We start from the raw sequence: 12,216 nt of genomic DNA, 5'->3' as shown, positions 1-12,216 counted from the left end.
AAGGCAAGAAGACATTAACTTTTCATTTTTATTTTCTGATCTTATAATAATACAATGTATCAAGGTGAACGATAGGAAGCCTATCCCCTTTGAATACTGCAAAAATAATGCAAACATTGTGAAAGTAAACATTTCCACCTACATGCCCACCCTTCTCTACAGTGCAAGAGAGGTTAGTAACAAAAGATTTTTTCCTCTAATATTCTTTCTGCAATACCAACAAAAAAACACCTGAAATTAAGTAGGTAACTCAATTTCCACTTGTGTTCAACCACGGTTAAACCGGTTTAGACAGACAGAATAATAGCATTATTTTCCCATTACATATCAACCTGAAAAAGCTGTTAAAATAAAATCAATTCATCACGTCCATGATAAACTGGGAACTTTACTGCAGTATTCATGGCATAAATGAGGCTTGAACAAATGAGGGGTCTTAAAGCCTAGCAGGTAAAAACAAATGAAGTTTTGAAATGCAGGTATGAGTAAAAACAAGCAAGTAAAATTAACACAGCTATGTTTGTCACACTTCATTCCACAGCTGTTGCTACAATGCTTTTTTCCTCTAGTCACATTTACACATTGCTGTTTTTCCTTTCTCAATTAATACACAATCTGCAGCTACAAAAATAGAAGGTATTCTTCTTTTTACTTTGATCATGGGATTGCTAATCATATATCCTAAACTTGCATGAACCAATACACTAGACTAATTCACTGTCTTTACTAGCATCATTAACTCTGGCCAAGTTCAGGAATATTTGGGAAGAGAACTCTTCAGCCACCACACATGTTCACACTTAAATGCACCAAGCTAACACCCACTTTGTGCAGTGCTGCTGTCAAAACAATGATTTCAGATTCTGTGTTATCAGAGGGTCCCATACGGTGTCTGTCACTACAATTAATTGTTAAGGAACTTCACAAGAACCACTCAGAGCTTCTGATGCTAACATGGCTACAAACTCTGCTTTTAATTCCTCTAAGCCACGTAGCCTTAAAAAAAGAGGTGCTACCCAAGATGCAGTATGATTAATCCTATCAACCCTGCCACCCGCTGACTAAAAAAATACTTCAGTATTAGCCAGCTCTTTACAAACACGAGTGACATCTCACACACTTATCAGCTGGCAATTACCCAGCCAGTAGTTAAGGAGAAAGCAAGTCCCTCCCTGAGCCTGCCTAGCCTCTGAGCAGATTAAAGCCTAAGACCATTTGATGCATACCAAGACAGGCCTATTCTACATTGCAAGATGAAGAGAGAAAGTAAGAGAAAGCAAGGAGAGACCTATGAGGTTTTCATGTAGCTCCTGATACCTTATGGAGTGAATTTGTGAAAAAGGAATATAGGCTTCACCACATAACCTCACCAATATGCCTCACATCTCACAGAGTAATGCCTTCTCCTGGTAGGAACAGGAGCTCACATATTCTCCACTTACTCATTCTTTATTAAATCAAATAAAAAAAAGTAAATTATGGGAGTCATGACTGGGGCTCCTGTGCTGCATAGCACAATTCAAACTTCAGATCAACAGAATCCCACTCTTTTCTTTTGTCCAAACCACTGCTGGCCATGGGGTATCTCCCTGGGCCTTACAACATGGGGTAGATTTCAATTAGTGAGTCAAAGCAGGGATGGCTCTAGATCCCATTGGTTAACAGAATCCCCTATTATGACAGAAAATTCATTTCTCCTCTTGGCTTTTATGGCATTTAACAGTGTTACTATAGGACTAAACCAAACACTGCAAGTTCTAGCACCTCAAACAAATTCCACCAGCATTTCATAACCCAACATATGGTAAGTAATTTCTTCTTCCCTTTTTCCTACTGACTCCGAGATGGGAATACTACTTTTTATCTCATGGACTTACTGGAAGAAACATGAATATGCTAAGCATTAATGTGTAAATATTATTTTGGTAATATCTCTACTAGCTTCTTAAAATACCCATACATACTCTAAGTCAGGTTATCACTTCGTGTTCTTTAGATAGCGTGTACATGCTGATTGGATACACTGGAAAAAAGAAATCAGCAAAAGTTATTCTAATGCTAGGCTGAAGTTATATTTATACTCTGGTATCTCATCCTAGCACAAGCACAGTTTCTGCCTACTGTGATGCCTTCCACTTTGATCCATCTCCTTCGACTCTCATCTTGACCATCTGCTGCAGCTGCACAACAAGTGCTTCAAGAGGTGCTAATATCAGGGATAAGTCCTAAACCAGTTACACAGTAACCTATATCTTGCATCCTGTGACTAGGCAGAAGGAAACATATCTAAAAGTGCAATCTTAGTCAAATAGTCACCTCAGCTATCTTAAAACCAAGCAGATTTCTAATCACCACTCCCTGGTGGAGATAAAACTGGAAATACTTGAACAGTTGCAAAGCTCATATTGGACATGGCAGGGGAACAGCTACTGATGTTCATGTTCAAGAATTACTTTTTTCTTGGGTGAATACTTCAAGTAGTCTCACTTTACCATATACTTCCTGTATACATCTTAAATACGTAACAACCTTTTCACATTATGATGTGGGCTATTAAATACCAGTGCAGAATTGCATGGAGGGGAAGGGGAAATATCAGATTATAACCAGGGAACCTTTAGTTAAATGAACAGTGACTGATGTCACGCACCAAGTGCAAGAGACGAAATGCATGTCTAAAGATAATGCAAACTAAAATCCTTTCAAAACATGCTGATGTGAAAGGCTGACACTGCACATTCAAAATACAGGGTAGATGAAAACCTAAAGCTCATTCTTATCCTTAGCTGATCATTTTTGTCTTCCAAGAAACACAGATGCAAAGTCAAAGACTCGAAGAGGAGGAAGTTGTTATACTTTCCTGTTCTCCCACCATTCAACATGAAGGAAAGGGTAGACTTTTCTAACTGAATGAGTGTACCAGGCCTGGTAAGCACCACAGAAAGCAATACCCTTCAGCACCAGCCTTGCCACAGGAAAGGACCCAGGAGACATCCGTTCCCATCAAAACGTGCTGCTGCAGCACACATTCCTCTGAGGAGCCACAAACCAATGGGACTATGAACAGATTACTCAGCAAATTTTCTGCAGTTCGATTTCTTTATCTAAAATAATTTCTTTATCCAGAAGGCAAGGGCTGCTGATGTAGACTGCTTTATGATTAGGGCACTTAAGCCCTTCACTAACTACTGAGGCAAATACCATGTGACAAAACCCTGTTCATCACTTATGAGGACAACTTTCCTAGACCAGACTGCCTCTTATCTGTTCACTGTATTGAAGAAAACTGGTTGCTCATCAAGGTTAAAGATTAGGTTAAAGATTGCCAAGACATCAGATTCATAACTTCAAAGCGCAGCCTATAAAGTTCATGCATGAAGATTCATGCCTTCTCTCCAAAGTTACATTCCCAATCCCTCAGAGCTGTGCTAACGCTGCAGGTGATATGATACCACCAAAGCAAGGTCATTTCTGCCTCACTACTGTAATCTCCTATTAGAGACTCGGATAGTCATCATTCCCTGCCACACACATTCCCTCTCCTCTCCATCCAGGGATTTCTAGAGTTAAAACAGTTTGCTCCTAGTCTGATTCTTTGCCTTCTCCCTGCCTCACACTCTCTCCATCCCTTTCTCCCTCCCCTTCTTACAGCAGGGGATAAAATGACTAGCTTATCAAGAGATGAGGCTTTATGGACTTGCAAGTTCCTGAACTGGACTAGAACAAATGAAGGTGGAAGGTTTCGTTCAACTCATGTCAGCATGATAATGTCAATACAGACCCAATGAAATGGAGCAATATAACTTGAATCCAGTTCAGAAGAGAATTCCTCAGTTTCCTTAGCTGAAGGGCATGCTGGGTTTTGATTTTTATTTTTCTTGCCTTTTTAAAGCCTCAGCAGGGTTCTTTGAGGATTATGTTCAGTGCAGATGAAATGGGAGAAAATAAGAATTTATCTTTTTCCTTTGTGTCACACCAAAGACATGACCTGGTTATTTTAAACAGATGAAATCATGTATGTCTTGAACTTTTAGAGAAGATACCTTTCAGATGGAAAGGCAGGATAAGCTACCAGTCTAATTCAACTAGTACCTTCAGCATCTGACTTCTTGTTTAAATCAAGTAGGACCAGCAACTAAGGTTAATTTTATTTTTGCACGTTTTAAAGTAATTGTTATTATTCTTGGTGTAATACCTTCAAATTATGAAGCTCAATACTATGTGTTCTTCTCTCAGATTGAAAAAACAGAAGATGGAGCATAACTGCATGAACTGTGGCATTATAGACAGATGGAAGCAGTACAGGTAGATCCAAATTTCTCAGTATACACATTATTCCTGCTCTCGTATGTCTTGTTTACTGTTTCCTCCTTTTCTCTGCTTCCACCGTAATCTTCTCCATTCTACCACATTTCTTACCCTACACAAAGGCTTTTCCACAATGAAGAGCATGAAGAGAAAGCCATGGGCAAACTGGGGAAGAAACCAGTTTCCAGCAGGAGGCATAAAGACAGCAATGAAGCAGAAGGTCTAGCTTCTTTCCTCCCCCCACCACTTCTTCCCTCTTCTACAGCCAGAATGACTCATCACATCCACTCACCTCCACCTGCTGCACTGCTGAGCCTGCCCTGAGAACAAGCTCAGGCTGAAAGCTCAAGAGATCCGAAGCATTTTTCACCCAGCAGCAAAAAAACTTCTTTATTCTGACCCTCTCCCACCACAAGATAAAGGCTGGACTCCAAGCACAGGGCAGCAGGCACATGCTGAGAGGACTTTCAGTGTGATCCTAGCCAGCTACGCTTGATGCCTTGCAGAAACAGCTGCTTGCACAACAATGAAGCCATCCCTCCTAAACTAAGCTTTGTAAAACTTACTGAAACAAAGACTCAAGACCACAGAGGATGTCAATGAAAGAGCACCTTGCAGGTTACCAAGGGGTAGTGGCATCACAAACCCCAGCATATTTAGCACATTTTCACTAATATTATTACTGAAGCTACAATCCAAGTTGCGCAGTTTGTCCTAAGCTTAGTAGTCAGTCCACAAAATAAAAGCTGTACCATATCTTCTCTAAAAATTTGTAAAGTTGCCTGACCCATTCCTCCAAAGACAGATTTCAAACTGCATTAATCACAAAAGTGCTTTTAAGTTTTTTGCTGTCCTGCTGTCAGCAAAAGTATTATAGAAACTACTCTCACAGAACTGACTTTAACAGATATATGATAGTTCAGGCATTTTACAGAATAAAGGCCAATTCCTACATCCATCTTGACCCAATATATCACAAATACATGAAGTGCTTGGAGGAAAAAGCAGTACAAAAGGGGCTTAACTACAGAAGCCTGGGCTGGGAATCTGTCCATGTTGTTCATCAATAACTGTCCACCCGTGTTTAGTCCATTTTTAAGGCAAGCAGTTTTAAAGCAGAGATAAACGTTAACAGGGATCACAGTTTTCCTCATTCACATTACAGGCATGGATTAGGACAAAGCCCCAGTCTCCCCCTCCTGTCAGTCACAGCATATTTACTGCACAAGCAGATCTAATTTGGGGTGGTCTCCATTTTTAGCACACCTGTCAGTCTCAAACTCACGCAATCATGACCTTTAATCCAAAAATAAGAGGACAATGCCAACAAACAAATACTATCTATTAAATATCTGAACCTATGACATGCCAAGAGCTGTAACACCACAACACCCACCACCCAGTTCCTGCTGTCCCATCGATGACTGTTAAATACAGCCGAGCCCATCAGGTCAGAAAGTCCACATACCCTGCTGCAACCTCTACCAATAGGTAACACATGCACATGGCACAGAAGCAGTTTTGAGGGTTAGCAATTGTAGAAACACTTCAAATTTATAGCCCATAAAGTCCCAGAAACATAGATCAAATACTAATTTATATATTGCTGACATTCTCAGATCCCCTGAGGAAAACAAAACCCAAAGAAACAAAACTAAACAAAAAAAACCCCAAAAACCAGTGATAGCCATCAGCAGTTTACAGTTCAAATATAGAACTGCTGCTTTAAATATCCTCACTCTCCACCCCCTTCCTTGTATCTCTTCCTGCCTGCCATTCACAGGAATCTCAAAGGGAAAATCCAGAGGCTAAGTACCTATACAACATGAGAATAACAAGTGCATGCACTGTGCCACACAAGGGGCATGAGCAGAGGAAGCTGCCAGGGAGTCCAAGATACAAAATGCTTGTGTATGCACATCTGTGCAACTTGGCACAATGTGGTTGCATCATGCTCTGTTTTACTACATAACCTGCAGGAATCAAAGGCTCCAAACCCAGCTACACTTTGCTACCAAGATGCACAACGCTGCTGCACTTTCCACTGTTTTTCATCCTATAAAAATCTGATAATTAAGATCCTGAAGCACCAAACGATGGAGGCGCACAGCAAGGCTGCACTGCAAAGTGCTCCTGATACGCTGGCCTGCAAACACCCAGAACGAGTCACAGGCACAAATTGCTTGTGTCAGCTGTATTCTGTCCAAAATTTATTACTGAGCACAGCGACCTTCAGCCTTGGCATGGGTACAGAGCAGGGCAAAAAGTGTCAGCTCTGAATGCGGCAGCAGCAGGCAGGACCTGCCTGAAGACGCCAGTGGGCAGAGTGTGCTGGGCTGGAGCTGGAGCCAGGCCAGGGCAAGCTGAAGGCACAGGGTTCAGGCAAGCGTAGGTGGGGCCACCAGCACACTCCCAACCTGCAAACTCATGATTTATTAACAGCTCAGCTGAAATTAAAGAGCAGGCAGGGGCTGCAGGAGCCAAAAATATACTTTAAATTAAAGATCTAGAAAGTGAAAAAAAAGTCACACAGCTACCACAATGGTGGGCTACATTTCATTAGCTCCTTCAGAACTAGACAGATGTAGTAACTACTACATCTATAGTAACTAGACACAGTAATGAGTGAGCTGACACACATACTGGATGAAAATCCAAGCTACTAACACACACCTTGTTTTCACCCTATTAATTCCTTCTATTCTACTACTGTTCCAAATAAACTCAGGCATTACATCCCTTCTCAGGAAGGGACCACATGCTCTCCATTTCCTAGCTCTTCCCCATGGTAGTCAGCAATGGCAAGTGCCGTATTTTGTCATGTCCAGGCTGCTCTTTCCAATGCAGAGCACAGTCCTTTAAGCAGACAACTTGATCTTCACACAGCTATTACACATAGTTTCCTATAACTGGAAACAGAAATGGCTTATTTCTCTTATGTGTTGAAAGATAAAACAAGGCTTGATCTCTCCTGGCAGAACAGAAGAAAAAAACATCTGACTTTTCTTTCATTTTCTTCCTGTATCTCAGCAGTTTCCTGAACAGCGGAAGATAAATTCATTAGCTCACTGTTTCCTCTGTGAATGGAAGTGGAGTTTAAGAGCCTCCCAGAGACTTCATACCATCTCCAAATTCCTTCCAGCTTTAGAAGCTTGAGACTAAACCTGGAAGACAAACAGATTTCCAGGCATCACGTCGCTTCTATACCACAACCTGAAATTCACTAAATCATTTTTAAGTGGTTGTTTCAAATACTGTGACCTGATGAACAGCTCACTTCCACACTTCATTCAACAGCATCTGCTGTGCTCTGCCAGCAGCAAGCGCAGATGCAGGAAGAATTGCAGTGTACCCAAGATAAAAGTTAGAAAAACAGAACTTAGTCTGAAACTCAGAGAGATTGTTCAAGTTCATCATAAGATTGAAATAAAGTGCAGTAGAAGCAGAACTGAATGGAAAAGTATTCTGTAAAAGGCAGCCCTATGCTTTCCGAGATAATAATAGCCATTCTTTTTCAGTGGAAGGACAGAGGATCTCTGTTAAAACACTCTTATAGTAGAAGTCCTGCTATTTCATAGAAATAGCAGTCAGATTTTTCCTCATGTTTTGATTTTTAACTCTCCAACTAAATAAGTATAAATATGCCTTTAACATCAGTCCTCAGGGAGTCTGCAACATCCATAGAACCTTACACCTGCAATCATAACCAGAACAGGTTGCAATTAATCTACTAATCAAATAAGTTCCAATCTCCCATGGGCATAAGACATTTGCTGGGTTGCTAATCACTATGTTATTAAACATTAATTAAATGTTTTATTACTCTTGGCCTTCTCTTCTTACATATGATGTAGCAGATGTTTCATGCAAACAGATTCCAAAGGACTTGCAAAACAAAAGGAATTCCTCCTCACTGTCAAAAAAAATTATTTAGGAAGCAGGTAAGTACTGCTTCCAATGTTTACTTTTCCTTTGTCTCAGGCCTATTGCTACATGACATGAAAATGCCTGATGTCACAAGTCATGAGGGGCTTTTATGTCAATCCAAATGACTCCCTCAGACCTGAAAGATAAGGCTCAAATTAGAAGACAAAAAGAGGGGAAATGGCAGGTGAAGACTGCGTAGGGAGTAAAGGGAGGGTGGAACTGGCAAGTGGAATTAGCCCGCAGATGATTATTTGCCAAGCAGAATTAAATTTTCAAGAAGTACAGTTTCTTAATAATGAGTTCCCAGATAACAAAGCTTTTAAAAGGTTAAGCATTCCTTGCTGAATTCAGAGGAAGGTTGGGCAGCTCCTCCATTGAGGCTAGGGGAATGGGAGAAGAAATCGGCTCAACTCCAGCAGGGAAGTTAAAATTGGAACTTACACTCTACACCTTATGCACATACACAATAAGCTATTCTCCCCAAATTCACGTTGGGTTTCCCACCCCCTAGTTTGTTAAGTTTGTCATGAGCAGATAACAAAATTTATTAGCTACTGCTGTAACTAAGAAAACCACCACATGTAAATACCAGGTCTAAAACAAACCTAAAATAATAAATACCCTACCAAATTTCAGATGATAGCTCCACATATAAGAATGTTTCAACACTTCTTCATAGTTTTATATAAAACTAATTCAAGCTTCCCCGAATACGTATCTTCATATTAAAAGACAGCAGCACATTCTTCCCAGAGCTGCAGCATAATTTCACCAGTTGACCTTTGCTAGACACAAACAACCTATCACTCACTTGGAAAGGGAAAGCCAGCTATGTCAAAGTACAAATTTACTGTAAGCTGTTGAAGAATTAGTGTTCCAAGCTTGATAAAACAGGTTATCAGACTTCATGCTTGAGGGTTTTTTCTGTAGTCAGCATTAGCGCTTTTCAAACATTGTCCCATTTTTCAAGAAATCATTTCCTTTGGCAAAAGAGTGTCACAGCACTAAAATGAAAAGATTAGGAAATCTTCACATTCACTTCTAGCTTAAATTGCCCCAAAAGAAAAAATACAGAGAAAAGCAAGTTTTAGTAACTATCTGCATAACAAGGTGTGTTTTTTAATGACAAATTTAAAAGCAGAGACACAGCACTATGATTAGATTCACAACTTAGTCACACTAAAAAGGAACAGACATCTCCAAAAAAAGAAAGGTGCAAAAAGAAATTATTTCATATGTCAGGTGAGCACCATGAATTTAAAGTGACACATTTTTAGCAAATTTCAAAAGGCTACAGTACCACCTCATTTGGCTTCCAGTTTCAGAGTTTCCCAAGCACCAAGTCCAGCTGGACCAACACAGGACAGGGGTAACCTAATTAACACGGAGCCAAGTCCTTCTTCCCCCAGAATGTGCAAAAGTCATAGAATCACAGAATGGTTTGGGCAAGGAGGGACCTTTGAGATCATCTAAGTCCAACCTCTCTGCCATGGGCAGGGACATCTCCCACTAAGATGAGGTTGCTCAGAGCCCCATCCAACCCAGCCTTGAACATTTCCAGGAATGAAGTGTCCAGTTTCTCTGGTCAGCCTGTTCCAACATCTAACCACTTGCACAATGAAGAATTTCTTTTTAACATCTAATCTAAACCTAACCTCTTTCGTTTAAATCCATTCCTCCATGTCCTATCATACATGCCCTTGTAAAAAGTCTCTCTCCAGGTCTATTATAACCTCCTTCAGGTGCTGATAAGCTGCTCTAGGATCTCCCTGGAGCCTTCCCCAGGTTGAACAGTACCAACTCTCTCAGCCTGTTTTCACAGGTCAGCTGCTCCAGGTAGCTTTGTGAGCATCCTGACTTCCATCTTGTTTCCAGAAAAAAGTGAGAGCTTGCACATAACCCTGTAGCAAGTAAATGGAAGAGAACTGCTGAAAACAAGGGACTGAAGGAACAAAGATGACTTGGTCAGACCAATCATCTTGGCACCACATCATCCAAAGGTTTGTCAGCAGCCGTGAGCAGATGCTTCCAAGGAAGTTCCTAGTCATCTGGGACCCTAAAATCTGAAGACATCGACATTTAACTTCTCTTTACTGAACCTGTAAGTTGTTTCCAAAAATGCAACTGTAGAAGACAAGAGGCTCAAGTCAATCACAAATTATGTCAGAAATTGTTTCTGACACCACCTACCATCTTTCCAATGGACTATGCATTCTTCTGTGTTTAACACACAGTGCTAGAGGATTCTCATAAGCTAACTCACTAAAACATCCACTGTTAATAATAATGTAAGCAGCAAAACCTTCACTGACCTTGTCAAATATTTCCCACTACAAGATCTTATTCTCATTGCTTAAGATCTTCTACTACACACCTCATGCAGAACAGACATCTGGAGCTGAGTAATGATCCTGCCCCTCTAAGTCAGCTTCACTAAGGCCACACCTGGACTGCTGAGTCCAGTTCTGTGCTCCTCAGTCCAAGAGAAACATGGAGCTCCTGGAACGGATTCAGCAGAGAGAAACAAAAATGGTGAAGGTACTGGAGCATCTCACTTATGAGGGATGGCTGAGGGGTCTGGGCCTGTTCAGCCTCAAGAAGAGACGACTAAGAGGGGACAACATCAATGTCTGTAAGTACCTTCAGGGAGGGTGTCAAGAGGACAAAGCTAGGCTTTTCTTGGTGGTACCAAACCATGAGACAAGAGTCAATGAGTGGAAACTGATACATAGGAAGTTCCACCTGAATATGACAGAAGAACTTCCTTGCTGTGCACTGGAACAGGCTGCCCAGAGAGGTTGTGGAGTGTCCCTAACTGGAGATATTCAAGAACCATTTGGAAGCAACCCTACACCATATAGTCTGGGATGACACTGCTTGAGCAGGGATGCTGGAACAGATGACCCACCGTGCTGCTCCCTTACAACCGTACCCATTTTGTGATTCTATGAATTAATTTCCTTGTTCCTCACCTAACCAGTGAAAATATCTTTTTCACATTTTGTTGAAATCAAACTCTCTCTATAAAGGGGCTGACACACTTTGGCATTCAAAATCCCAACAGTATGAAATAACGAAGATTATTGCCTGCTGAGGATGTGATACTGCCTGCCTTGCTTATGTAAGCAAGACAGTATCGCTTCCTACACATTCTGCACACGTTAGGTTAAGACAAGAGTCACTGTATCTTGTGCTCACTGTATACTTACATTCAGGAAAAATCAGATAAATTTTCAAGGTGAATCAGTTAAAACTTTCTACATTGTTTAACTGGACAGCTGAATTCAGAAAGGTCTCAGACACACTTATTTCTCTTGGAAAGTTCATTATCTACTCAAGAAGTCAACTACAGCATTTTCACCCACAAGCAGATCCATGCAGACAAGCCAGTAGGACAACATGCCACAGCTCAATGCTCCACCAGGAAGGGACTTTCTTCTACCACCTGCACATGGCATTGTGCTTTTGGACTGTGTACACGCTGTTCCCACTAGCAAGGAGGATTCTTTCCAAGAGATATTCATCAGTTCAAATCCAAACAAGAGTCCTTGCGCTGTTTATCCTTCCTGCTAATTGATGGCCTTCATGTTGCCACAGAAATTGTTCAATGAATACACTGACTCTGTTATGCCTCCAACACCCCAGGCAACCCTCAACATGCCCTAGTTTTTCCTATGTCTCATACTACTTTCTTGTCCTACTAGATCTGTTAGCCCTGCGTGAAAGCAGATAACCTTTATGCCTCTTATGCAGTTACAGAAACAGAGTCATTGCCTACCAGGAAATCCAGCACACTATCTGCAAATCAGGTCCTCTCTTGCCCTTATGTTGACTTAATTTAAAAAAAAAAAAAAAAATTGCACCAAGTTCTTAACTATTTACTATGGCTCTTTACATGCTGACTCCAGTCAACCTGTTGTGGTTTCCTGCACATTGGGAAAGTACATTTCCATTTCATATGTTCTCATACTGCTGCTTTTG

General features: G+C 40.9%; 1 protein-coding gene across 2 annotated transcripts in view; it reads right to left on the bottom strand.

The window, feature by feature from the left end:
• Positions 1-12,216, bottom strand: part of GSK3B (glycogen synthase kinase 3 beta) — a 147,195-nt gene that overhangs the window by 66,618 nt on the left and 68,361 nt on the right. The gene's annotated exons all lie outside the window — the stretch shown is intronic.

This window comes from Cyanistes caeruleus, chromosome 3 (assembly GCF_971803275.1).
Source record: "Cyanistes caeruleus chromosome 3, bCyaCae1.hap1.1, whole genome shotgun sequence".
NCBI classification, from domain to species: domain Eukaryota; kingdom Metazoa; phylum Chordata; class Aves; order Passeriformes; family Paridae; genus Cyanistes; species Cyanistes caeruleus.
Note: the sequence above shows the minus strand (reverse complement) of the source record. Positions and strands in the feature narration are given on the sequence as shown.